Source organism: Miniopterus natalensis, chromosome 14, assembly GCF_054644295.1.
Source record: "Miniopterus natalensis isolate mMinNat1 chromosome 14, mMinNat1.hap1, whole genome shotgun sequence".
Classification (NCBI taxonomy): Eukaryota; Metazoa; Chordata; class Mammalia; order Chiroptera; family Miniopteridae; genus Miniopterus; species Miniopterus natalensis.
In genome coordinates this window covers 41,436,274-41,461,733 of record NC_142094.1, presented here as the reverse complement: position 1 = coordinate 41,461,733, position 25,460 = coordinate 41,436,274, and the positions used below count along the sequence as shown (strand labels likewise).

Below are 25,460 nucleotides of genomic sequence, written 5' to 3'. Positions count from 1 at the left end.
TGCCATTCGTTTTCCTCTGCCTGTTCTCAGGCCTAAGCCAGGAGGCCTCCAAGCCTAGAACAGAAAACAGCTAGGCACCCAGCAGCACCGTTTCCATGTCTCAGAACAATTCCTCTAGTCAGAGTTCTGAACAGTTATTGCAACTCTGATTGCACATCACTCCAATTAAATCACAATACTAAAACTGACGGGCACATCTGCTTTTATTCACACGGTCAGGACACCTCTCTCAAAGTGTGTGTGGGGCTGGGTATGGAGGGGTGGAGAGGATATTTCAGTCTGGAACCATAGGGTTTTGTGTTTGTTTTGAGCTCCTAAACTTGTGGAGATAAAATAATAATTAGAAAAGTATCTTAAACAAATATAATGTCACACAAAAATACTTAATGATCATAAGGTAGTAAGGAGGAGACTAGTAATAGGTAAGTGAATATATAAATAATAGAGTACTATATAACAGTGAGTCAGTGATGGCTCCTTCAGAGGCGTGTAGAAGGAAGGCTTCTCTGAGAAGGTGACATTTAAGCTAAGAGCCCAATGATAAGGAGCCAGCCATATGGATTTTGCAGAAGAGCTTTCAGGAGGGGGAAGAGGCTGGCATCAAGGCTTCACAGCAGATGTGTTTGAGGAAACACAAGAATAGCTGAGTGATGGGGGACAGGGAAGGGGAGACTGGTGGGACATGAGGCGCCGCTGGAGTCAGATCATATAGGGCTTTGTAAGCTAAGAGGGGTTTGACTTTTACTGTAAGTAGTGTGAAAAGCACCTGGACGGCTTTATGGAGGGATGTGACATTTTTAAAAGATCACCCTGGTGTAATTAATGCATCAAATGTGAGTCATAATTTCTTCAATAATTTGGACAGTATTTAATTTACAGACCACTTTCATATACAGTACATCAGTAATGCTCTTAACACTGCCCTCCTTTCCCTCCGTCCTTCCTTTTTCCTTTCCTTCTTGCTTTATTCCTTTCTTCATTCATTCAAATCTTACTCATTTTTCTTGATCATGTGCAATGGCTACTGTGGTGAACCGAAAAGCGAAGGGACTCTTAAAGCTTATAATCTAGTGACACATATTGAGAAATGGAAAATAAATAAACATTCAAACAAAATAATTACACTTTGGCATAATTGCTCTGAAGAGAGTCTGATAGTATGACTATTTATACTTATTTTGCTGAAGAGAAACTAAGGTTTTTAAGTGACTTATCCCAGGTCAGACAAGTGGTAAGAGCTGGAACTCTCAGGGTTTCTCAGCTCCAGATCCTGTTTGCTTTCACCATGCTGCACTGCTTCTTGCAGTGCTCTCTGTTGTGTCTGTGCTATGGTCTGAGGCCAGTGTTTGCCTCAGAACTGGGTCTTGAGATGGAAATAGGCATTTTAAGGAATTGGAAAGAAGAAAACGTAGGCAAGAAAAAGATGGTCTTTGGGTGACTAGACAGGCTTGATTTCCAGAACTGGACAAACCTGGATTCCAAAGCATGGCCGTGTGTAGGTTAAAGATGCAAGTCTTCATGGCTTTGTTTTCCCCAAGTGAGAGTTGCTGCAGGTGACTTCCTTTGAAAGCGTCGCACAAGAGACCTTGGTTGATACGTGGTGGGAGCAGAGCTCACATAAGTTCACAGGAAGCTAAAACAAATCCCACTGATTTAGCACAAATGAGCTGGGCAGCTGCATTTCTGGAAGCACCAAGTCTAATAAAGAAACTATATGTAACAGCACTTAAAGGTAGCAGACTCTTTTTATCTTTCTTTGTGCTAATAAATTCTGCATCTTATAAGTAGAGAACTTGGCAGCTGGGAGAGTGTGTCCTAAGTCCCCTGGAAAGAATTTACTAGGCTAGACCAGGGCACCAATCTGATGGACCTTGCCAACAGCCCCAGAATGTGTAATGGAGACAGACCTGGGAATTGTATAGGACGCCACTTCACAGTCTTGTACAGTTGATAACCAAACACTGCCAATAAAAGCTTGTGGGTTTTATATTGTGATTAAATCTTCAAGAGAATTTGTTAGGAGCTTAGGGGATTACTGAGTTGTGTTTTGGTTGCCTTCCAGAAAAATCAGTATTTTCTATTCTAGCTCCTTCAAACCTAGCTTAGTACATTTCAGGAAAGGTTTTTATTAGAAAATACCAGTTTGGTTTTATCTTTGTTAATGTTCTAGGATAAACTTTTTAAAAGTGAGGATCATGCCTAATGACTCCTCAACCCAATATCCCATATTACCCTTCTACCAACTCAGTCAACTTTAACCCCAGTTTGTAGGATTCCAGCTCAGCTCTGACAAAGCCAGTCCAATAGCACCATTCCAATCTAAGGTAAGAGAGAATCTGAGGATGGCCCTTTAAAAATACACACACACAAAACTTGTCTTCAGAAAAGATCATTTTCAACTACATCCATGTTCTTTATGGTTCTTCCAGAAAAGTGCCAACTCTTCTCCTGTTGTGAGATTTTCCTTCTCCTGGGAAGAAGAGAACATTAAGTTCAGCAGTGCTTCATCACTCAACTCCTACCCTTTTCCCCTGACCCCCGTGCCATTGGGAAAGAGAGAACGTGTGAGTCTCCACAGCCAGCCGGCCAGTCATGGGCTCCCTCGGGAGTAAGTGATGTTTGTGCAGAAGAGATCTGCACATCCAGTGGACATAGTCCAGACCCCACCAGTCGTGGGCATTCTCCTAAGAGAGGGTTTTGGAATTTAGCTTGCTGCTTTTTTTTTTTTTTTAAGAGCTTGATTTACAGAGCTCTCAGGGAAAGGAATGATGAAATACTAGTCAACATCTTCTTAACTCCCACACCAGCCTAGCAAATATAATTCAATTCAAAAAACATTGACACTTCAAATGTGTCTGGTTCTGTGCTAGGATAGGCAGATAAATAAGATACGGTCCCCTCATCTGCAGAGCTAACAATCTGGTATGTGTCTGCATTTGAGGGATTACAACTTAGTCCTCTATTTAGAATAAAATAGAAAGCTAGTTCAGCTGGGTTGCCTTTTCTATACTGAGCATAGTGGCAGAATATTTATATTTGCTGTCAGCATTCATTTTTGCTGACTTCTGCTGAATAACAATAAGCTTTCAGTTCAGTCCAGTGTGCACTTATTGAACACTTGTTGCGTACGTTGTTCTGGAATCCCGTCAGTGGTCATGGATTGCAGCACAACTCACTAGTCTATGGTGGGATTAAACCTATGGCTGTGGTTTCCATAGCAATAGAATCTGAGCCAAGCCACCACCGTTCAGATGTCATTTGGCCATTGGAAAGAAATTGAGTCTTAATGATGCCTGCCTAGCTTCGCTAGTTAGCCTATTACAGGACTAAGACTCTAGGTACACCATTCTTGTTCCCTTTGAAACATTAGTGCACAACCATGATATGGATGCAGGATCAACTGAAATCTGCCCCTTCCTGAGGAATAACATCCAGTTGCAAACCCATGTTCTATTGATGCTGGACTGATGCACAATTTCTTTCTTTCTTTTTAAAATTTATCTTTATTGTTGAAAGTATTACAGATGTCCCCTTATTTTTTTCCTCATTGACCCCCTCCACCCCACCCCCCACTCCCCCCAGGCCTTCACCACACTATTGTCTGAGTCCATTTCTTCTTGTATGAAGAACGCCACCAAATTAGGAGGCCTCAAGGGAAGCAGCGGGAGCCTGGTATAATGAAAAGATTCATGATTCTAGTCCCAGCTCTGCCATTAATTAGATATGTATCTTTGCGTTCCAGTTTTCTCATCATTTAAATTGTGATAAAAATGTCTCCTCTATCTACCTTCAAAAGATACTGTTACAATCCTTGAGAAAATTAGATATGACAATAGGATTCTGATTTTGTGTATACATGTACACATAGAAAATTACTGGAAAAGACTACATCTAAATGTTAAAAGTGGTTTTCTTTGGGTAGTGGAATTACAGATAGCTTTTATTTTTCTTCTTCGTGGATTTTTTGGGGTATGTAAAATTGCTATAATCAGCATTACTACTTTTATAATCTGAAAAATAAAGGCTATTTTTTAAAAATAGAGTATTTTGAAAAGATTAAGTGCTTTAAATAGTTAAGTAAATGTAATCCCAGCCTAATTAATTTATCATTCATTGATTCATTCATTTATAAAGACTTATTACACTCATGCTACATGCCAGATAGATGCTGTGCTGGACACTGGAGGCACTCTCTTGCCCTCAAGGAGCTTATGGTGTGGATGGGAGACAGATGGGTCAGCAGGAACTGGCAGAAACACTTTGTCAGGACAAAAGGAACAGAAGCCAGCCTATGTCAGGCAGGCATCAGGCAGCAAGAAAGTCTTTCTGGAGGAGACAGCACCTGAGCTGGATCTTGAAGGGGAAGAACAAGCTAAGCATAGGAAGAATAGTTTGCGGCCTGGGAAAGATCTTCCACACACAGCCAGTAGCATGTGCAAAGCTACAGAGGCGTTCATTTCCCAGGGAGCCATGGTGAATGAATTAGGAAAAATTACTTCGCAAGCTTTTCCCATTGCTGTCCAGTGGCCACACAGGCTGAGTGTAAATGAAAGAACTTCAAAGCTGGAGGTGGTCAAGCAGGGGAGGTACAAAACCCAGCCAAACCAGCCTGTGACCTGTTTCTTGGTGTAGCTTCCTTTCTCTTTATTTGCTTTCCCGTGGGAGCCATCAGGAAGATGAAAGAAGCAGAGTGTACCTGTTTAGGGGTAGCTGTGATGTGAAACCCAATCCTCTCATTAGTGGCCCTGACAAAAACTTCTCCATGCACAGCCTTCCTTTGTGGAGACCTGCAGCTGCTGAGAGAAGGGCGTCCTGGGCTGCAGGATCAATCACTGGGACTCAGGCCCGGCTCTGCGGTCGTGGCTGAAGCGCCTGGGCTACATGCCCAGTGGGCATGACTTGCTTCTTTCCTCCTCTGTGTCTCCAAACCCTGGCTTCCCAGAAAAAGCCTGCGCCTGCATTGTCTTACTAGGCAGGCAGCTCTAGAAGCCCCTCTGATTTTTTACTACAGTCCTAATCCTTTGCTTATTCATCAGCCTGAGGGATGTGCAGGAGATGTCAGCGACAGACATTAGCAGTTGTAACAGCTCACTCTGATGGAAGCAAAGCTGCTTCTGGAAGTAGAAAGAGCTGTGCACCTGAAATCAGAAGATGCAGGCTCAAAGTGCAGCACCACAAGGTTCCAGTTGCTTGAGTCTTACTTTCCAGCTCTGTAAAATGGGGCTAACTGTGCTGCGGCTGGGCATGGAGAGTATTTTAATGTAGTGCTGTAGACTGACCTGAGTTTCAAATCCAGCTCTACCAATTACAAGCTCTATGTCCCTGGGCAGATTCCTAAGTCTCAGTAAACTTCAATTTCCCTTGTTAAAATGGAGACAATAATAATGCTATCTCAGAGGGTAGCTGGAAAGGGTTGAGCCCATGAGTATGTAGCTTTTACCACATAGTAAGTACTCAGTAAATGTTAGCTGTTATTATTATTTATAAAATCACATTGTAAAATACAAAATTCTGTAGTTACAATAATAATTATTAGTAACTTGAACATAACTGTGGTAAGGTAATATACATTTGAATATCTGTACAGATATCTAGAAATCAATTAAACTCATAACTAATGTATGAGAAGTAGACATTTTTGTAAAATTCTATCAGTAGAAAATTAGAAGAACAAAAAGGGAAAGCTGTGATTCCTGCACTTGAGAGGAACAGACTGCAAATGGTTAAAGACAAACTAAAAATTACATTTTATTTTCCTCCAGAGAAGATGCTGCCATCCTTTCCCAGTGAAGGCAATTAAGGCAATAACCGCCCTGCAATACGAGTTCTAACACCTTCATTTGGTATTTATAAATGGCCCAATAAGCCCTGGAAACCATGATATGTCACATCAGAGTGCTAACGACAGCACATTATGTGAATCACTGAGAAGCAACAATTGAAAATCCCACTCTGCCATCAACCATTTATATTGCTCCCAGATTGCAATACTGAGGGATTACAGCTACAGAAAATTGTGCGGCAACCTAAATAAATTAAGGAGTAGAAGCAATTATGGCCTCACTGCATTTGACTTTAGGAGCACAGTGTGCCATCCTCGAAGCCACCTATGATGATGGAGGAGCAAGGCCAGCTCTGGAAATGAGAAGAGCTCCACCTCCCCTAACTTCATCAGCTCACCTAAAACACCAGAAAATAATCTAAAAATAATCTGAAGAGAGAAAAAGGAAGGGGAGTGGGGAAGGAGGGAGAGACAAAATGGAATGCTCTGTGGTGGGTTGGAAAGATCTTTCATAAGTGCCACAATATGACAAACTTAAGATGATTTCTTTTTAAATATTGTATTTAAAAATACTAAGGCACAGTGATGTCTCATTATGATGGTTAGGAATTAACAAATAGGCCTCTGATAGAAGTGAGCATGAAAGCCAAAGAGAATACATTATGTTTTTCTAATTGAATTGTTTTTTGTTGTCATTTTAAAAATAAAAGCAGTATTTTTAAATAGAAATAGAAAAAATAAAGTTATTCTGTTTTTTTAATTCTTATTTAAATGCACTACACTATCATTTTAAAAAAATCTATCAGTTATTAAGTACCTCATTCTCTAACTTTCAGCTGTCAGTCTCTGCTTACTTTATCTCTGATTTGGTTTTAAGCATTGGAAGGATTGAATCGAACACACCATGTTAACTCACTCTCAGCTTGAATTGAGCAGACTTGCCTTCCACTGAAAAATTCACTGCCCTCATCTTGGTGTCAAAATCCTTATAACCTCTCTTCATTGAAGCAGTGACTCTCAAACCTGGCTGCGTATTATAGTCACCTCGAGGGCTTTTAAAAAATACTTATGCTGAGCCCCAGAGAGTCTGATTCAGATGGTCTGTAGAGGAGCCAGGTGTTGGTATTTTTTAAAGCTTCCCAAGTGATTCAATTATGCAGCCAAAATTCAGAGCCATTGGGTTAGAGATTTTCACTTGCCCTGATTAGATTAGAAATTACCTTTTTTCCTCTACTGTAGTCAACCCTTGCTTCAACCGTTGAAATATTAACAAAATACTTAGTACTATCATTAATTTATTTGAAAAATATTTGCATATCTATTATATGCCAGACATACATAGACATGTGTTCTAGTTTCTGAGAAACAGAGATGAAGACAAGAGAAAGAAAGTCCCTGCCTTCGTTGGAGTTCACAGTATAGTAGAGATTAAAAATTAACAAGAACATTAACAGATAACTAATTATGAAATTCAGAATGCTGTTTAGGAAGCAAGCAGGCTGCTATGTTGAAGAATAATGAAAGGATAGCTTTTTAGAAAATGTGGCCAAGGAGTACTTCACTGAAGAGGCATCTGTTGGAAGAGCTGGTGAAAGAGCAGAGCTTCTCTCAAAGGGAGTAACATCCGCATAGGTCTCAGGGGGAAGAGGCTCAGTCACACATCAGAGGCCATGCAGTGCCTCTAAGACCACCCTGAGGCCTGCTCTGCCCACAGAGGTAGCCAGCAAACTGGTTGGTACAATGTATCTAAGGCTGCCTGTGTTCGATACCCTCCCCAAGCTTGGCAAACTTTTGCTTCCCGTCTCTCACCCTTCGTGTGAGTAATGCTATCCCACCGCCTGCCTTTCCATCTGGGATCCCTGACTGAGCCGAATGCCTACTGTGTTTCCCCATCACTGACCTGGCAGTCTCCATGTGCACTCTGTCACCTCTTAGCAAGCTTTGAAATGAAAATAGCAGAATAATACTTATGGAAGCTGGTGGCAAACATTTGGGAGTTTGTCATAGTATTCTATTTTTATGTATGTTTGAAACTGTCAGTGATAATTTTTTAATGCCTCCATGCTAGGGTGTTATGATATACACTAAAGCCAAGTACTGTGTCAGGTACTGTGGGATATCAAGAATAAAGTCAGATCCTTCTCTTCATGTTTACAATCTCTTTGGGGTGACAAAACAGAGCTTTAGAGAGAGACTTAATAGATGATGCATGTTAAGGTGTGTCTTGTTCAATCAGTATCCTCAGAACCAAAAATAAGGTCACCTGTATAGGAAGTACTCTATAAATATCTGTGAAGAGAAGGGAGGTAGGGAGGATTCCAAATGAACAGCAAACAATGGGCTTTTTATACCTCTGAGGTGGGGGATATTACTATTGGTTAGAGGGTAGGATCTAGAAGGGAGAATTGATAAAGGCTTGTGCAACAAGATGTCTTAGTAGGCATTTGTAATATTAGTTACCCAAAGAATACATGTTCCTGAGAAAGCTCGTTGCCCCCAGGACTCTGCCGTGCTGCGCGGCAGGAAGGAAGGAGTGCCTTAGGAGAGGACAATCAGGAGTTCGAAACCGATTCCAGGTTCTCCCACCCACTCACTCATCCTGAAACACTGGGCACGCCAGGTCTGTCTCAGATGTGGGGGTGAGCTTGAGGATCTGCGGTCCCCTTCAAATCCAACATTTTCTGATTCATCTTCAAGGTTTCCACACCAATATCTTCAGACAGACATCTCAGCTGAGCTTACATTAATAAACCCTGTTAAAATAGAATTAAACTACACGATTTCACTTTTAAATAATTCAGGGAGTAATCCCTCTTTTTTCAAGGCTCTTGTGGCCCTGTTACAGCAGTAATGACTTTCTTTTGTTATTAGAGTTGTTCAAGTACGTGTGATTTCCTCTCTCAGTGTAAGCTCCTTTAAAACAGAAGCCATCTCTCCTATCTTTAAATTCCTCATAATGTTCATAGTCAGTCCTTACTGTATTCTAAAGACGCTCAGTGACTGGGATTCTGGAAGCTGCAATGCATGCCCAGTAATGGAAATATGGAAGACAGACTTTTATTGTCAGGTTCTGTGTGCACACTGAGTACAGGGAGCCAGTATAGCTAAGTGCTTAAGAAACTGGGCTCTAGAGTCAGACAGATCTGGATTCTTTCTGGGTCACATTTAGCAGATTCCTTCATATTCTACCATCTGTATAATGGGGCTGCTAACACTCCACATCTTACAGCTTCTTGTGAGTGCTTAAGACAGCAACCATTATTATCTGTTCTAAATATATGAAAATTATTCCTTGAGCTGGATGAAATTCTAACAGCTTGAGAAAGATGGGAACACCTGGGAAACAGCCATCCCAACAGGCAGGTACTACTAAATGATCAGTAACAGGAAATATTTCAGTTAGAATAATGCTATTTAGCACATATAGATTGTTTTAGAATCTTCAAAATCCTCCACCTCTCATTTCATACTCTGTAAACCTGTATAATAATAGTTTTCATCTTTGGTTTCTTTGATTTTTTTCCTTATGTTCCACTATAAGTTTCCACAGCTTATTTCCAAGGCCTTTTCTGCTTTCTGATAAGGCAGGTAGGATAGATATACCCATTCTGTTTAGCAGAGAAGAAAACTCAGGCCCAGAGAGGTCCAGCAGCTTACTCAAGGCAACACTGCAAGGTAGAACCAGTGGTTCTGAGTTCTGTGATTCTTCATTACTACTTTGTATTATCCCTTTGGTTGGTTCTGCCAAAGCTTTGTTAAGTCAAGAATTCAAGTCAGCTGTATCCCCTAGCAGCCAAAGCATATAAAAATGGCAATAAGAAAGCAGAAAAACTGGTAAAATAACAATCCAGGGGATAAAACCTGGGATTTAACCATGGCTGACTCTTCTACATTTATGTTTTCACTGAATAATGAAAGCAAAAAGGGAGAAAGGAGCAAATTTTCAGTTTCATGCAGCAGCACGTTAGTTTTACTGCTTATAAATTGAATATATTAACAGAGCAAAATACAGTATCTACCAGTCTTATGGCAGTTATCATTTCACCTGTTTTTATATATGTATATGTCTACCTCCTTGAATGTGGGACCACTTAAAACTTCTTCCTCCTAGAACAATGAACACTGCAGGAGCCAGACCACCCCCTAATGTTTAGCACTGTGATGATGGATGACAGATCCAGAAGTCAATTCAGTTGTTGGGAAGAGCCACACTAGGGCATTTCCCTTCTTGAGGAAGCTTCTAGAGGCTCTGGAAGATCATTAATGTATCTTTGCTAATTTTATGTCTAGGAAGATAACTGCAGACATGTTGGAGGCTTTGTCAAGAATGCAAACTGATCTTGACTCTTACCCTCAAGGGCAAGTGGACTAGGAAAGGTGTTGACAATGTCCAAGACGGCATACCAAGGACCATCAGTCTGTGCAGTGGGTTCAATTACAGTTACAATGTCTGGAACATTGTACGGCTATAGGAATAACGGAATCCACCATGTGTGTCCAGTTCCCATTCTTCTGGACATACAGGGCTATCGCATTGGGATATGTCTCTTACTATCCCTGCTGCCTTTTACACCTTAATCAAAGCTGTGGTTTCCCTTCCCCCTCCTGGCACCACTCAAGATCAGATAGGGAAGTGGGTGAATATCCCTACTATGTGTAGAAGTAGTGGGACAGCCCACTACATGTCCCACTACTTCTCTACATGTGACTCTTCTTTATCAGGAAGATCCCCTCTGGATATTATGGACATTCACGGAACAATCATGTAAAACATTAACGCCAATATGCATTCAGTAGGGAATGTATATTGGAAGTTACAACACAAGAACGTTGAATTACTCCAAGGGACTCTCACCCACTGGGGACCTTGCCCGAATATTAGTTGAATTCAGGCCTCCTCCCCAACAAAATTGGTAGGATGGTGACTTAGTCACTGTATCCAATAGAGCCATAAAAATTTGAACTACTTTCTTCCAGAAGTTTCTCAGCATACTTACATGGGTGCATATGGCCTTTGGTCCTGCATAGAGGAGACATCAGTCCCATATCTAGGCATCTTTCTCCTTAAAACAGCTCAAGTTGAGATAGAGGGGAAGGGAAAGATTGGGGGTGGTGAAGGAGAGAATAGCTCCATGTTAGCAAGCTAGGCTTTGCATTTATATTAATTTAGTTTTTGTGGGTTGTTTTTTTTTTTAAAATAACAGCTTTATTGAGATAAAATTCATCTACCACAAAATTCACTCTTTAAAAGTGTACAGTTCAATTGTTTTTAGTATATTCATAGAGTTGTGCAAGCATCACCACAATTTATTTTAGAATATCACCTGAAGGAAACCCCACACCTATTAGCAGTTACTCCCCATTCTCCTTTCCCCAGCCCCTTGCAACCACTAATCTACCTTACATCTCTGTAGATATCCCTATTCCCTATTCTGGATATTTCATAATATGGATTCATAACTATGTGACGTTTTTGTGACTGGCTTTTTTCACTTAGCATGTTTTCAAGATTCATCCATATTATAATATGTATTAATACTTCATTCCCTTCTATTGCTAAGTAATATTCCATCATGTGGATATACCACACTTTATCTATTCACAAGTTGATAGATATTACAGCTGTTTCCACTTTTTGACTATTATGAAAAATGCCACTATTACACATTCATGTACAGGTTTTTATGTGGCATGTGTTTTCATTTCACTTGGGTATATACACTGGAAAGGGATTGCCAGGCCATGTGTTTAACTTTTTGAGGAATTGCCAAACTGTTTTCCATAGTGACTTTACCATTTTATATTTCCACCAGCAATATATGAAGGTTCCAATTTCTCCACATCCTCATCAACTTGCTATTGTCTGTCTTTGATTATAGCCATCCTAGTGGGTGTGAAGTGGTATATCATTATGGTTTTGATTTGCATTCCCTAATGACTAATGTTGAGCAGCTTTTCATGTGCTTATTGGCTATTTACGAATCTTTGGAAAATGTCAATTGGAATTCTTTGCCATGTTTAAAGGGGAGCTAATTTGTCTTTTTATTGTTGAGTTGTAAGAGTTCTTTATAATACAAATCCCTTATCAGATATGTGATTTGCAAACATATTCCCCAATTCTATACATTGTCTTTTCGTTCTCTTGATGATGTCTTTTAAGCACAAAAGGTTTTATTCTGATAAAATCCAACTTATCTATTATTTGTTGTCACTTGTGCTTTTGGTATCTAATCCAGGGCCACAAAGATTTACTCCTATGTTTTCTTCTAAGAGTTTTATAATTAGCTCTTACATGTAGATCTCTGATCCATTTTGAGTTAATATTATATATGGTGTGAGGTAAGGATCCAATTTCATTCTTTTGCATGTGGATACAGTTATTCCAGCATTATTTGTAGAAAAGACTATTTTTCCCCATTAAATTGTTTTTATCCCATTGTTGAAAATCAGTTGACCATAAATGTAAGAGTTTATTTCTAGACTCTCAATCCTATTCCACTGATCTATATGTTTATCTTTATGCCAGTATCATGCTGTCTTGATTATTGTAGCTTTGTTGTAAATTTTGAAGTTGGGAAGTATGAGTCCCAAAAAGAAAAAGTTCTTTATTTTTAAAGATTGTTTTAGCTACTACTTTCAGTTTGGGGTAGTGTGGCACCTGCTCATAGCTCAACTAAGTAAACTTCCATTGTTTGCACTTACTCAAAGTTTCTTATCAGGTGACAAGGCCATTATTATTGATTGACACCATTTATTTGAGCTTTAGGAATTCATTGACTCAGTAACAACAGACACATTGACTTTAGGTTGGGGTCACAGGGCTTACTGCCCCATTGTCACAATAATATCTTTTCCCTCACCCACCTGGGGAGTGTGAACAACATAAACTGCTTTATATCAGAAGACAGATAAGCCTTGTAGTCTGGCACACTTACCAAGAACATGCAGGAACAATCAGGACTGGTGACCAACTGCCTCTCCCAACAATCTACCCCTTGGCCCTATACATTCTTGGCTGAACTCATACTTATACCTTAGTGTACCAGTGTGTCACTCTGTCAACCACTCCGATGAATCTGACTGACAGAGTCTGGGACCAAATTTGTTGCATTTGTCCCGTACAACATAATGGTTAATTTTATGTGTCAGCTTGGCTATGCCATGGTACCCAGATACTTAGTTAAACATTATTTTTTACATTTAAATGAAGGTATTTTTTAGATGAGATTGACATTTAAATCAGTAGACACTGAGTAAAGCAGATTATCCTCCATAATATTGTTTGGGCCTCATCCAGCTGAAGGCTTTAATAGAAATAAGACTGACCCTGAGCAAGGAGGAGTTTGGCCAGCAGACTTCCTTTGGACTCTAACTACAATATAACTAATCCCTGGGTCTCTAGTATGTTGACCTACCCTGCCAATTTTGGAGTTGCTAGCTTCCATAATTGTGCGAGCCAATTATGTAAAATCAATCAGATAGATACATAGATAGATAGATCAGTACATAGATAGAGATAAAGGATAGAGATATAGATATAAACACATATCCTATTGGTTATTGATTGTTTCTCTGGAGAGTCCTGAATAATACATACAACATTTAATTAAAGCTACTAGCATTTAATTATAAAGCTACTTTACCAAATACTGACCACATTGTATTTCACTTCATCTGTTCGTCTCTCTGCTCCTCTTGATTTGAAAGTGACTGTGAAACCTTGGGTGTTGACACTTTATTTTAATAAATTCTGTCTTCCTCAAACATAGTAGGCACTCGGTAAAGGTTTGTTGAACGGGAGAGGGACTGAGTGTGTGAGTGCATGATCGAATTTCTTCAATCCCGCATAGTTGCCTTTCCTAATGTCTCTTCAACAAAATATCCTAGACATTCAAAGTCCATGTCACAGATTGGCTCTTTCTTGGAGTTTTTCTTAAACTTTCCTAAGAGAATATTTTCTCTCCAGCTTCTAAACTTTATTAACATTGAATATATATCCTTTTATGCATTTAATAAGCATGGTGTTATCTATAAATTGCAAACTGGTCATATTTCCTTTCCTAGATTATAAATTCCTTGAGTGTGGGGTCTTGGTGTACTGATCCCTATATCTATTCTAGTACCAAGTACACAGTCAGTACCTATAGACACTAAAAAATTGTCTGCTGAGTTAGACTGTCTCAAGCCAGCATAGGGAATCACTGGTGCAGATATGCTAATTACCCACAGCTGGTCCTAGGTGTTTCTGATTATTAGCTAGCAGTTCAGATTCCCTTTAGGAAGCATGGCCTTTTTTTAATGACCGCTTTAACTACCACATATCTCTGTAATAATTGGTTGCCTTTAAAATGAGCCAATAACTAAATGTTTATAGAGAGCATATATGTGAAAGACCTGTGAATAGAATAACAAAATGTTCAGAGACCCAGATAGCATGGATGTTGGGTTGTTCTAGAAATCATAGTTCAAACACTTCAGTATCATCTGTATCTTTTGAGCTACCGTGAAATGAGAGCCTGCTATATGCTGGCTCTGATTATTAGCTAGCAGTTCAGATTCCCTTTAGGAAGCATGGCCTTTTTTTAAATGACCACTTTAAATACTCAGAAACCTAAGCATATACGTTCTTTTTTACAGGCAAAAGGAAAGAAACCATTATTTGTACAGTTGATCCTAGAAAATATATGGAGTTTGTATGATGCTGTCTTTTAAATGCCATCTTTTAAAGGTTAACTACCACATATCTCTGTAATAATTGGTTATATACCACATTTCATACCACATTTTTTAATCCTTAAGACAACTGGAGATACTATGTTTATTGTTGAGGAAATGGAGGCCCAGAGAGTTTAGGTAATTTACTCAAAGATCACTCACAACCTACATAATCTCATAACTTGCTCATCTCTAAGCCCTTCAAAGTCCACCTCAGTAGTTGTCTTGTCTCCAAGCCGAGCCATCCACTGTCATTACTCTATTCTCTGTAATCACTCAGGGCCTCTTTAGCTCTTGTCTGAATCATCACAGCTACCGCCTTATTGTTCCCCTAGCTGTATTTTCTTCTACTTCCAATCAATCTTCGACAGTATCAGTCTGAGACATGGTCACATCATTCCCCTTCTTCAAAAATCTTTGTTGGATTCCCATTGCCTGCATAATTTCCCTGGCTCCTAAGCTTGCATTCAAGGCCTTCCATAATTTGGACTTGCTCTGCCTTTCTAGTTTTATTTCTAACCAGTCACTCCCAGATTACATGTCTTCCACTAGAATCACAAACTCGTTATTACCCCAACTCCATACTTTGCTTCAAAGCCTATCCCCAGTGCCACCTTCTCTAATGTCCCAAAAAGAAATCTCTTACTCTGATTCTCTCATAGCACTTTGATTATATGTTATACTTGGTTCTCACTATACAGAGCTGTCTATCATATTTATTAAAACACAGATCAGTCTCTCCTTTTAGGAAATGAGCAAATCAAAGGTAGGGAATATTATGACTTATGCTTAACACACAATAGGTACATAAGGAAAGCTTATGATGTTGGCTGAGATTAAATTGAAATGAACTTGAATTTTGGGTGAATAAGGCGTTAGAAGTCATATCCCACTCTGAGGAACAGTTATAGCTGCTGCCTAAAGGAACACTGATTATATATTCTTTAATCATGCTCTGTACTGTAACACATCCACCATTCAGACAGTTGTGTATGAACTGCAACATGGATAGAATGAAATCTCAGATATATTCAGGACTACTCTTCTAAGTGTTTTGCCAGCTCTGAAAAGTACCTGGTTCAGTGGTTCCATACCAATTCAAATAAGACTAGAGAGGGGGTTTGAAGGGTGAGAGAGAGGTAGCTTGCCAAATGAAATGTCTTAGAAACACCAATTTAACGACTTACATATAAATTAATCATAAACATGTGGATTAAATTTCCCCAGAAAAGGCATGTTTTGGCTCTCTGTGGACCACAAATGATTGAAAAATGATTGGAGATATTTCCTGAGCCCAAAGACTAAGAAGGAGTGGGTCTATACTTATTTAACTGCAAATATTAGTGCAATAGATAAATTATCCAGGGGGTCTGGGGAAGTTAGAAATATGGACAGGAAATAAGAAAATGAGATTCAGCTTGAAAGTATGCTCCAGGTACATCTGGGGCAATATAATCAGAAACAGAGAGATTTAGTTTGAGGGAGAACCCAATAAAGTTATGGAGACTACAACACATTAAGGATGGTTTCTAGTTGTCATGGCCCATGTGATGGTCGTTCTTATTCCTGAGGATGTGAGAGAAAAGGCCCTGGACTATTTGATATGAAATGGCACTTGTTGCCCACGAATATAAATGAAGTCTTTGCTTTACCTGGTGGAAGAAAGGTTTAGTTAAAATTAAAACTAACTTTTCTAGATAACTCAAGAAAATAAATGACCAAAGTCAAGACTAGTCTTTGAGCATAAAGTCCGGAGGCAAAATGGAGTCAGAGCTCCAAAGCAAGAGAAGCTGATACTCAAGCTCAAATGGATACCTTCACTAGACAAGAACAAAATCTTTGCTTGAAGTCATAAGTGCAATATGGGCCAGCCAGAGGAGGCCTTCCTAGAAGTGTTTTATCCTTCCTTGTCATTTGAAAATACTTTTTCAGGAGGTCAGACATCCATCTGAACAAGCCAAGCTAAAGTAGTCATTATAGGCAACTTCTGACCTTGGAAATTGGGCCATGTTTTGCAGTTTATCTAGTTAGTACACTGGCATGAAGACAAGATGGTCTAATGCCAAGGAAATAAAAAGATTTTCTTCGAATCTAAAAAAAAGAGTTGAAGAAAATAATCTATTACTCTCTGGGAGGTGGGATATCCTGATATTATAAAAGTTTCTGGATGACCATCGAAGTGTTAGAAAAATAATAATGACCAATGATAATAACAGTCTTTTACATTTGTACAATGTTTTGCCATTTACATAGTGCTCTATATAAATTGTCCCATCATCTCAGTAAATCCCTGGCAATATTACTATCTCATTTTTATAGATGAAGAAACTGAAGCACAGAGATAACAAATAATTTGGAGCAAGTGGCAGTGTCAAGGACTCAAGTTGTGTTCTTTTGACCCCTAATTCAGTATTCTCCCTGCATCTAAGTGATTTCATAGCTTATTGGTATGACTCCATGGGGAAGAAGGTTACTATGCTTGTTGAAAGTCTCTACATAATTCCAATCCCTTGTTGATTGGATTGATTGTATGGTCTAAGCACTTTACTATATTAACTCATTTAATGCTCAGAACACTATGATATAGACCTTATTATTACCTTCATTTTAAAGATTGAGAAACAGGTTCAGAGGGATTAAATGACCTGTCTACTGGCTTGTAAGTGGAGCACTGGAATTCAAACCCAGGCTGTCTGTCTCTTCGACTCACTCTCTAGCCACTACATTGTACTCTATTTAGAAACTACTTTATCATAAATATCATTTCCCCTGGTGAGAAGAAAACGATATCAGAATAAAGTTGGCATCTAATCCTGAGTATATCTAAACCTGGGATACAGATTTCAGTTAACTGCATGTTTCTATACTGGAGAAAGGCTGAGGTGACGTACCTATCAGCAGATGGCACACTGTGACGCCAACCTAGATATGTAACTCTTTTCACTGCCACTGTTGTGACTGCTGCATCCTGAACAGATAGGAGAATTCCAAAGTGAAAGAATAAGGAGTGATATTTAAACAGTACAATTTTTAAATGATATGACCCCTAGGAGTATAACCAGAGATTCCCAATGGCTGCTTCATAATGGGGAACGTAGAGAATGAAAAGTTGTCTTTTTTATTAGGAGAAAAGGACAGTAGGCTTTTGGGATTTGCCTGCCTAACTTTTTTCTCTTATTGCTTTGTAAAGAAGTAGTGACCAGGGGACTTGGACTCAAGAGTGGAATTTTAATTCAGCTCATTTATGTATTCAAATCCACTAGCTTAATGGAGACAAGGCAGAGAAAATTTTGAACATCTAGTTAGTTGAGTCACAGCTGCCAGAGGGCCTTTTCCTGACAGACTGACTAAATTCTGTAGTAATTCCATGGGGAGTTTGAGTCAAAAATGAGGATTCAAAGGGAATTAGAAGCATTCCGATCAAGGATGAGGATCAAGTGAAGTCTTATCAAACTGGTGTACAAGAGCGTGGAATGAGGGTGAAGGGAAAGGCACAACTTGCAGACGCTTCTAGGGAGGCAGTCTGGATGGCTAAGGGGCTGAGTCAAGGACATGAGTATGGGTTGAAAGTCCTGGGGAATTGAGGCTAAAGAAGGGCAAACTCATAGGTGCTATGAGGTTGTCTTCAGACATGGGAAGGGCTATCGTTTATAAGAGGGTTTAGATTTCTTCTACAGGGTGTGGATTTCTTGTAAGGCACAGACCACACGCCTGGGGGGGTGGGGGACTAAAAGGAGGAGGGTTTTAATTCCCACTAAACATGATGAGTCAGGATTCGAGCCCAAGTCTGACCCAAGAGCACTTTATCCTAACAAGAGGCTTGAATTTATACTCCACAACTCAGATATTTAGAAAACAAACTTTATTTCACTAACTGGTCACTTCTGAGCCCCTAACCCTGCTTGAGAATAACAAACCCAGCAACAGAAATCAACTTGCCAATTAGAGGTGACTCCGTCTTTTCTTCCTGGCAATTCTGCAGACTCTTCAGAGTTCCTATCTCTTCCTTCTTTCTTCCTTCTAGGCGCCTTCTGGGTATACGGGATGCTGAGCTCATGTGCTGGCAGTGGCAAGGGGTGACCTATTCTGTCACCTGGCACTCATTGACCTTCACTCAGTCGTCCTTCCTGACTTCTTGTTGTACCACCCTGCTATTTACTGACGGGGGAAGGGGAGGTGCTGCCGGGTCTTTTGGCTTCCTGTTGGCACCTGCTGTTGAGCATGGGCATTACTGTTGCTCCATGTTAATTAAGCTTCCTGTACTTTGGGAGTTTAGTGACAATTAAACCTTCTTCTGTAGAAAGCAAAGCCTGAGAACCCGTTATGCTCCCTGAAACAGACTGCCTGCTCTCTCTCTCTCTCTCTCATCTATGATTTGTACAGAAAAGAATGAGAATTTTTGACAGTGGGAAGGTAGGAAAAAACTGAGGTTTTCTTATGACTTAATTCGAACACCTTACGCAAGGTAAATAAAGAAATATAGTAAAAGCCATGAATGCTGTTACTGAGCCAGCCTTAAGGGTGAAGACAAAAAAAGAAGTAAAGCTCAAGGCAGAGGTATGTCTTTATTCCAGGGTGGTGGCGGCTTCTGCCCTCCTCCTGTAAGCGTTAACGAATTGTCATTTATGAAAATGTACCTCTTTAATATAAAACATTCAGCATCAAATTAATATCAGGTCATTGTTTCTTTTAAAAGACACTGCTTTAGAACAACTTTTAAAACAAAGAAGTGCTTATGGTATAATCTGCACCTTTCTTGCTGATGGTAACTTTCCATGTAACAACTGACCCACAATTCAGGGCAAACCATGAGACTGGAGGCATTCTAGTCATAGCTTTGTCACATGACCACCACCTGGTAGCACCAGACCAAACTGCAAGGGGTTATTGAGTTATTGAGTCATTAAATTATTGGAAACTTCTAAGAGAACTTGTATTCATGTAGAAGATTTATATTTTTTCTGTCTTTGCTTTTCTTATTTTACCACCATATTTTGTCACATATTTTACACTCTCCTTAGTAATACAGGAGCCTTTTACCACCCACTCCAAGGCAGATCTGGCCTTTCAGGTAGGAAGGTAAGACACCTGTCTACGTATACAGTTGGGGTTTCTGGCTTCCTATCCACTGTTGCACGCTAGCTTCCCAGAATATCTCCAAAAACAGGTGAGGGGCTCAAAGGAATCTTGGAGTATAATCTGTTGTTTGCTGTTTTCTACTGATGGGTTGATGAGTCCTCCAGGCCTGGAATGCACAATTAAATTATTTCCAACTTCTGTCATTTCTGGGCAAGACTTTCTTGGATTAGTAATATTGTAGTGATGAAAATAGTGGAATGGTAAAGCCAGGTATTGTAGACAGTAAGTTGTGTAGGTATCGATAGTTTCAGTTCTTACTGCTCAACTTCCTGATTCCTTATTTCTGCTCTTATGTGGCTGAAGATTCATTCTAGTGAAGGTGTTTTGGCTTTCTGGGTAGCACAGTGAAAATTGCCCAGGTTTTGGAGTGAATATACTTAGGATAGCATGGTCCTCAGCAAGTGTTCATTCCCTTTACCTTCCTTTTCCTCTCCCTGCTTTCAGAGGCTTCTGTTAAGATATGGAGAAACTGGAGCCTTTATACATTGCTGATGAGAATGTAAAATGGTACAGCCACTTTGGAAAACAGTTTTACAGTTTTGTAAATGTTAAACATAGAGTTACCATATGCCCCAGCATTTTCACTCCTGGGTATCTACCCAAGAGAATTAAAAACATGTCTACACAAAAGCTTGTACATGGATGTTCATAGCAGTACTGTTCACAATAGCTAAAAAGTAGAAATAACCCTAATCTCCATCAACTTATGAATGGATAAATAAAATGTGATATATTCATGCAATATAATATTATTTGGCAATAAAAGGAAAAAATTATTGTACATGTTACAACATGGATGAAATTGAAAACACTAGGCTCAGTGAAAGAAGCCAGTCACAAAAGACCATATATTGTACGATTGCATTTATATGAAATACCCAGAAGAGGCAAACCTATAGAGACAGAAGTAGATTAGTGATTGTTTGGGAGTGGAGGGAAGGAAGGAGAGGACGAGTGTGGGGGAATGAGGAGTGACTATTAATCATTATAGGGTGAGGAAAATGTTCTAAAATTGATTGTGATGATGGTTGTATAACTCTGTGAACATACTAAAAACCATTGGATTGTATACTTTAAATGGGTGAATTATATGATGTGTGAATTTTATCTCAATTTAGCTGTGGGGTTTTTTTGGTTTTTTTTTTAAAGTTCCCATAAAAATGTAAATACTCTTTAGTGAGAGTTAAGCTATATAAGAATCCATTAACTGACTGATGAGAGCAAAACTTCAAAAAAGGAGTCTTGGGTTGGTGAGCAATGGGATGGGGACTGGGAAGGAGCAGGGCCTGAAAGAGGAAGTGTCTATGGAGCTGATGAACTGGCACAACTGGCCTTGCCTGGTGCAGGCACCACCCGGGCTTGCCCTAGTAGCCACATCACACAGGACAGGCTCAGTACATTTGCACCCAGAGGGGGATCATTTTTAACATCCCCATTCTTCAATGTGACAGTTACTTGTAGTGATAATCAGTAATAACATTATTTTCTTGATTCCTTTTTTAGTATTAATCAGTTGAAAATTTAAAAAAATAAATACATTTTTATTTTAAAGATATTTCTATTTACAGAGATTGTTTAAATTTAGTAGAAGATTTTAGTATAAACTAAAATTTGCATTTGTCAAATAGGAATAGTACACATCACAGCTCTATCTTACTGTTTAAATTTTCAACAAAAATGACAGAATTGAAATAACCCTAATTCTGTTTTTTTCATCTTTAAGATCTCCAAGCAGTCACTGTTCCTTTAGAGGTTCCGGTTTGAATTTAGGAATATGTGGTACCAGGAGTTGGAAATGGAAGTGCTGGCTGGAAGAAAGCTTGCCCAATCCCACACAGCTCGCACTGTTACAAACTTATTCTCAAAAGAAATACGTGTTGCCTACTCCATAGGAGTAGGAGACTCACTGAATAAGGAGTTCTTGGAATTAACTTCCATGTAGAATTCAATGTTTACTAACAAATAAATTATTAAAATGTGCTAATTGGAAGCTTACATGTATATTATTAAAACTCAACAGTAACCATTGAAGTTTGTTTCAAAGTTAGACCAACAAAAGACTCTTTCAAGGAGGAATATTTTATCACTAGCAGTGTTTAGAATTGTTGGCACATGGTGATAATAAAAAGCAGACTGACTTTTAGTCGGTTTCATTACTGTGTTTTAAATCTCCACACATAATGCACCCCCGTGATGCCTGTACCCAGGGCGACCCCCCCCCACATGTGGAACAGCACTGACATTAAGTTGCATAACCATGGCAAATGATGGCTCATATATTCTAACAACTCTATTTACTGTGAATAAAATACGGTACCCTAAGAGTAAAAATTATATCATTAAAATCTAAATTTGCTAGAAGTCAGCTATAGAAAACTAGCACTAGAATTAAAAAGTTAATTTTTATAAAACCTCTGAGTTCATAAAGGCTCTAAAACCCACACTAAGTTGTAATAAGTTAAAATGGGTTTCTTAAGGTAAAAATTGATTTTATTCATTAAGAAGAAAAGACTGACTTTTACAAATGCTTATAGCCAGATGTTGTGTTCTTGGGCACCCAACACACATTTTGTTTTTAAATATTGAAACTTTTAATATAAAAAAAAGGACAACACGAAAAGAGGAAGAAGAGTGAGCAAATAATTACAACAATACTATGTAAAGGCTTTGACACTACATCTCGTAGTGGCATATTGCCTGGGTTCACCCCTTTTCAACAGAAGGGGGTATGAAGTATAAGAGATGTATATAGGAAAAGACCGACTGACCCTGTAACCTGCATCGTTAAGAATTCTAGGGACTCCGTGTATAATCTACTCGTGCATTTGAGATCTGAAGTTTGTGTGGGGAACTAAAACACCCCATCAACCTATCCCTCTATTCTCTTTCCTTCCTGTCTGCCTGGCTTTCTGCCCTCTTCACTTCCCACTGTTTCTCATTCTTCATTCATTCAGTTCCTCTTCTATCCCAAGCACTGTGTAGTTTGTAATTTGTGGATTGCAAAGATGAGTGTTATCAATTCTACCTTCAAAAATCTCTCAGTCTGGCGGCAAAGACAGACACATAACTTATTATAATTCAGTGTAGTCAGCGCTGCAGTGTAAGAAGGTACAGAGAGCTGCGGGGGCATCCGGGAAGAGGTCGTTAGCTCTGTGCGCACAGAGAGAAACTGTCCAGGAGGTGACATCAAACTGAGTTTCATGGGCAGAGGAGTTCTCCAGAGGGGTGTACATGTGTGGGGGGGGCGGTGGGGGGGGGGCAGAGGGAAGACATTCTGCAGTCAGAGTCTAAGACTAATTTGGCTTTTTTCTTCTAGTGTTCCTCAGTTTTAAATAGAAGTAATCTAAAAACTGACTCTCAGCGTTTTACTGAGCACTTCATATGTGCAGCATTCAACTAATGGGAAATTCCTGGATTATTGACAGCCTGCAAATCATTAATTGATTTTATAGAGCAGGTTGTCAAGCTCACTTACATGGAATCTTCACAAATCTGAATTCTTACTCCTAAAATCTCCCTTTCCTTCTGTTCAGCTGCATACACAGAATAAGTTTTGGACAAGCAGCACTTCAGCAGTTTTCCTTATCTCCATCTTTCAGGCTTAAGGAGCCCTATTAACTCAAATAACCCATAACTTGGTATATTAAACCTGCTTCCCTGGCTGTTTGCCTTGAAAATGGGGTTAAGGAAGCCCACTCAGCGCCCCCCCAGCCCTGCACACTCTTGCACCTCCTTTCCACAGAAAGCTGTTTCAGCCTCATTGGAAAAAGTTCTCTGAGGCCCATCCAAAGGCTACCTTGCCAACCCCTGAAGTTCGCAATGACAGCAAAATCAGACAGTTGAGAAAAGGAGAGCTGCCACTTCTCAGAAATAGAGCTGCCCCCATATGGACCTAGACCAGTGGAAAGTCACTCAGCTGAAACCCTAGAAAAGCGCTTGTGCCTCGTTTTCTAAACTACTCAACTATGTTCCGTCCCACATGCTCTTCTTACCTTGTGACCCGATGTGCCTCCCGTGGAGTAGAAAGCTCGGTGTTCCCTCTCCTTGAATCCGGGCTGGCACTGCGACTGACTCCACTGAGTCGGGTGGAAGGTACACTATGCGACTCCCAAGATTAGCTCATTAGCATACTGGCACCGCGCCTTGTTCTCTCGGGACACTTGCTCTTGTAGCCCAGCCTCCGTGCAGCGAGGACACACAGACAAGCCTGTACAGAAAGACCACGTGGAGAGCTTTCACATAAATGTTTCAACCAGTAACCCATCTGAGGCCCCAGCCAAAAGCTAACATCAGCCACCAAATACTTGAGTAAAAATGCCTCCAGATTCAAGTCCTCCGCCGTTGTCCCTGTAATGATTTTATCAATATTTTATTTCCTGAATTAACCTGATACTATTAACTTGTAAATCCATATGACCTAGTGTGCTAACCTAGAATGTGGATCTGCCATGACAAATATTATATTTCTAGGTTTGTGTTTGGTTAATTTAAGGAGGACACACTGTGATGGGAAATGTCACCTACATTCTCTTCTGCAGCCTTCCCTGTTCACATCTCGGGGGAGGGGGAAGCTAGACTAGCTATTCTGCCCCCTCCTGAGATTATAATGCTTTCATCATGGCTGGGAGTCTTTGAGCTGCAAGTAGAATCTCATGTGAGTAATTTAAGGTAACCCACCCTGCGTGTCAGACTATCACCCAGGACACTTCTCCACCTCCCACTTCCTGACTAATCTCAGCAGGACATGTCTTCCCACCTGGCTTCAGCATAAGCCCACAGTCTCCTGTCATTCTACTTTTCCTGTTGGCCAACCTAGGAAAATGGCCCAATATATAGAAGTTTCAAGAGCTTAGAAAAGAGGGACAGATCGGTGCTTCTGCATTCTGTAAATAATAGCAACCTACCTCAGATTTGTGTACCATTTACTGTTTCAAATGCTATATGCTGCTGATGGGGCTGCAGAGAGAGGACCTCTCACACACTACTGTGAAACGCGATAGCCACTCTGCAACCAAGTTGAGCAGTTTCTTGAAAACTAAATACATACCCTACAAACCAGCCATGATAGTCTTAAGCATTTATCACAGAGAAAACTTCTGTCCACATAAAAACATACACGCTATTATTCATAGATGCTTCATCAGCAGTAATTAAGAATCTGTTAACAACCAAGATGTCTCTCAACAGGCGAATGGTTAAATTGTGGCACATTCATAGCATGAAATATTACTCGGCAATAAAAGGAAATGAACTACTGACACATACAACAACTTGGATGGGTTGCCAGGGCAGTATCCTGAGTAAGAAAAGGCAGTATCAAAGGGTCAAGCAATGTATGATTCTGTTTATGTAGCATTCTTGACATAGTAAAATTATAGAGATGGAGAACAGATGTGTAGTTGTCGGGGATTTGAAATGGTGGAGGCTCGTGGACTGAATAGGAGCTTCTGATGCAATTCTGGGTCCCTTAAGTCACCCTGAGGGTCTTCCCATTCTGCCGTCTTCATCCAGTTGTTTGCATCTGAGGTTCCCACTAAGATATGAACTAAAGGATGTGGATCTGGGAGCCCTGGATGATGCACAACTAAAACTATTCTAAATTTCTCTGCAAATTTCACTATATCTTGTCTAGGCTTTGGAAAGTCTTTTTTCTCAGGTTGAGACCAGGAATTAAAAGCCCTGTCCCTGTTCTGGAAAGGTTTTAACTTTAAGAGGTAACTGAGCTTTGGGTTTCTGGCCAGCCAGGAGAGAAAGGGAGTGGGTGAAGAAGGAATAGAGCCAAGGGAAATGGAAGAACATAGGATGGGGGGCAGAAATAGTCAGG

General features: G+C 39.9%; 1 protein-coding gene across 2 annotated transcripts in view; it reads left to right on the top strand.

Moving 5' to 3' along the window:
* The window catches only part of HPSE2 (heparanase 2 (inactive)), a 403,699-nt gene that overhangs the window by 306,674 nt on the left and 71,565 nt on the right, over window positions 1-25,460 (top strand). The gene's annotated exons all lie outside the window — the stretch shown is intronic.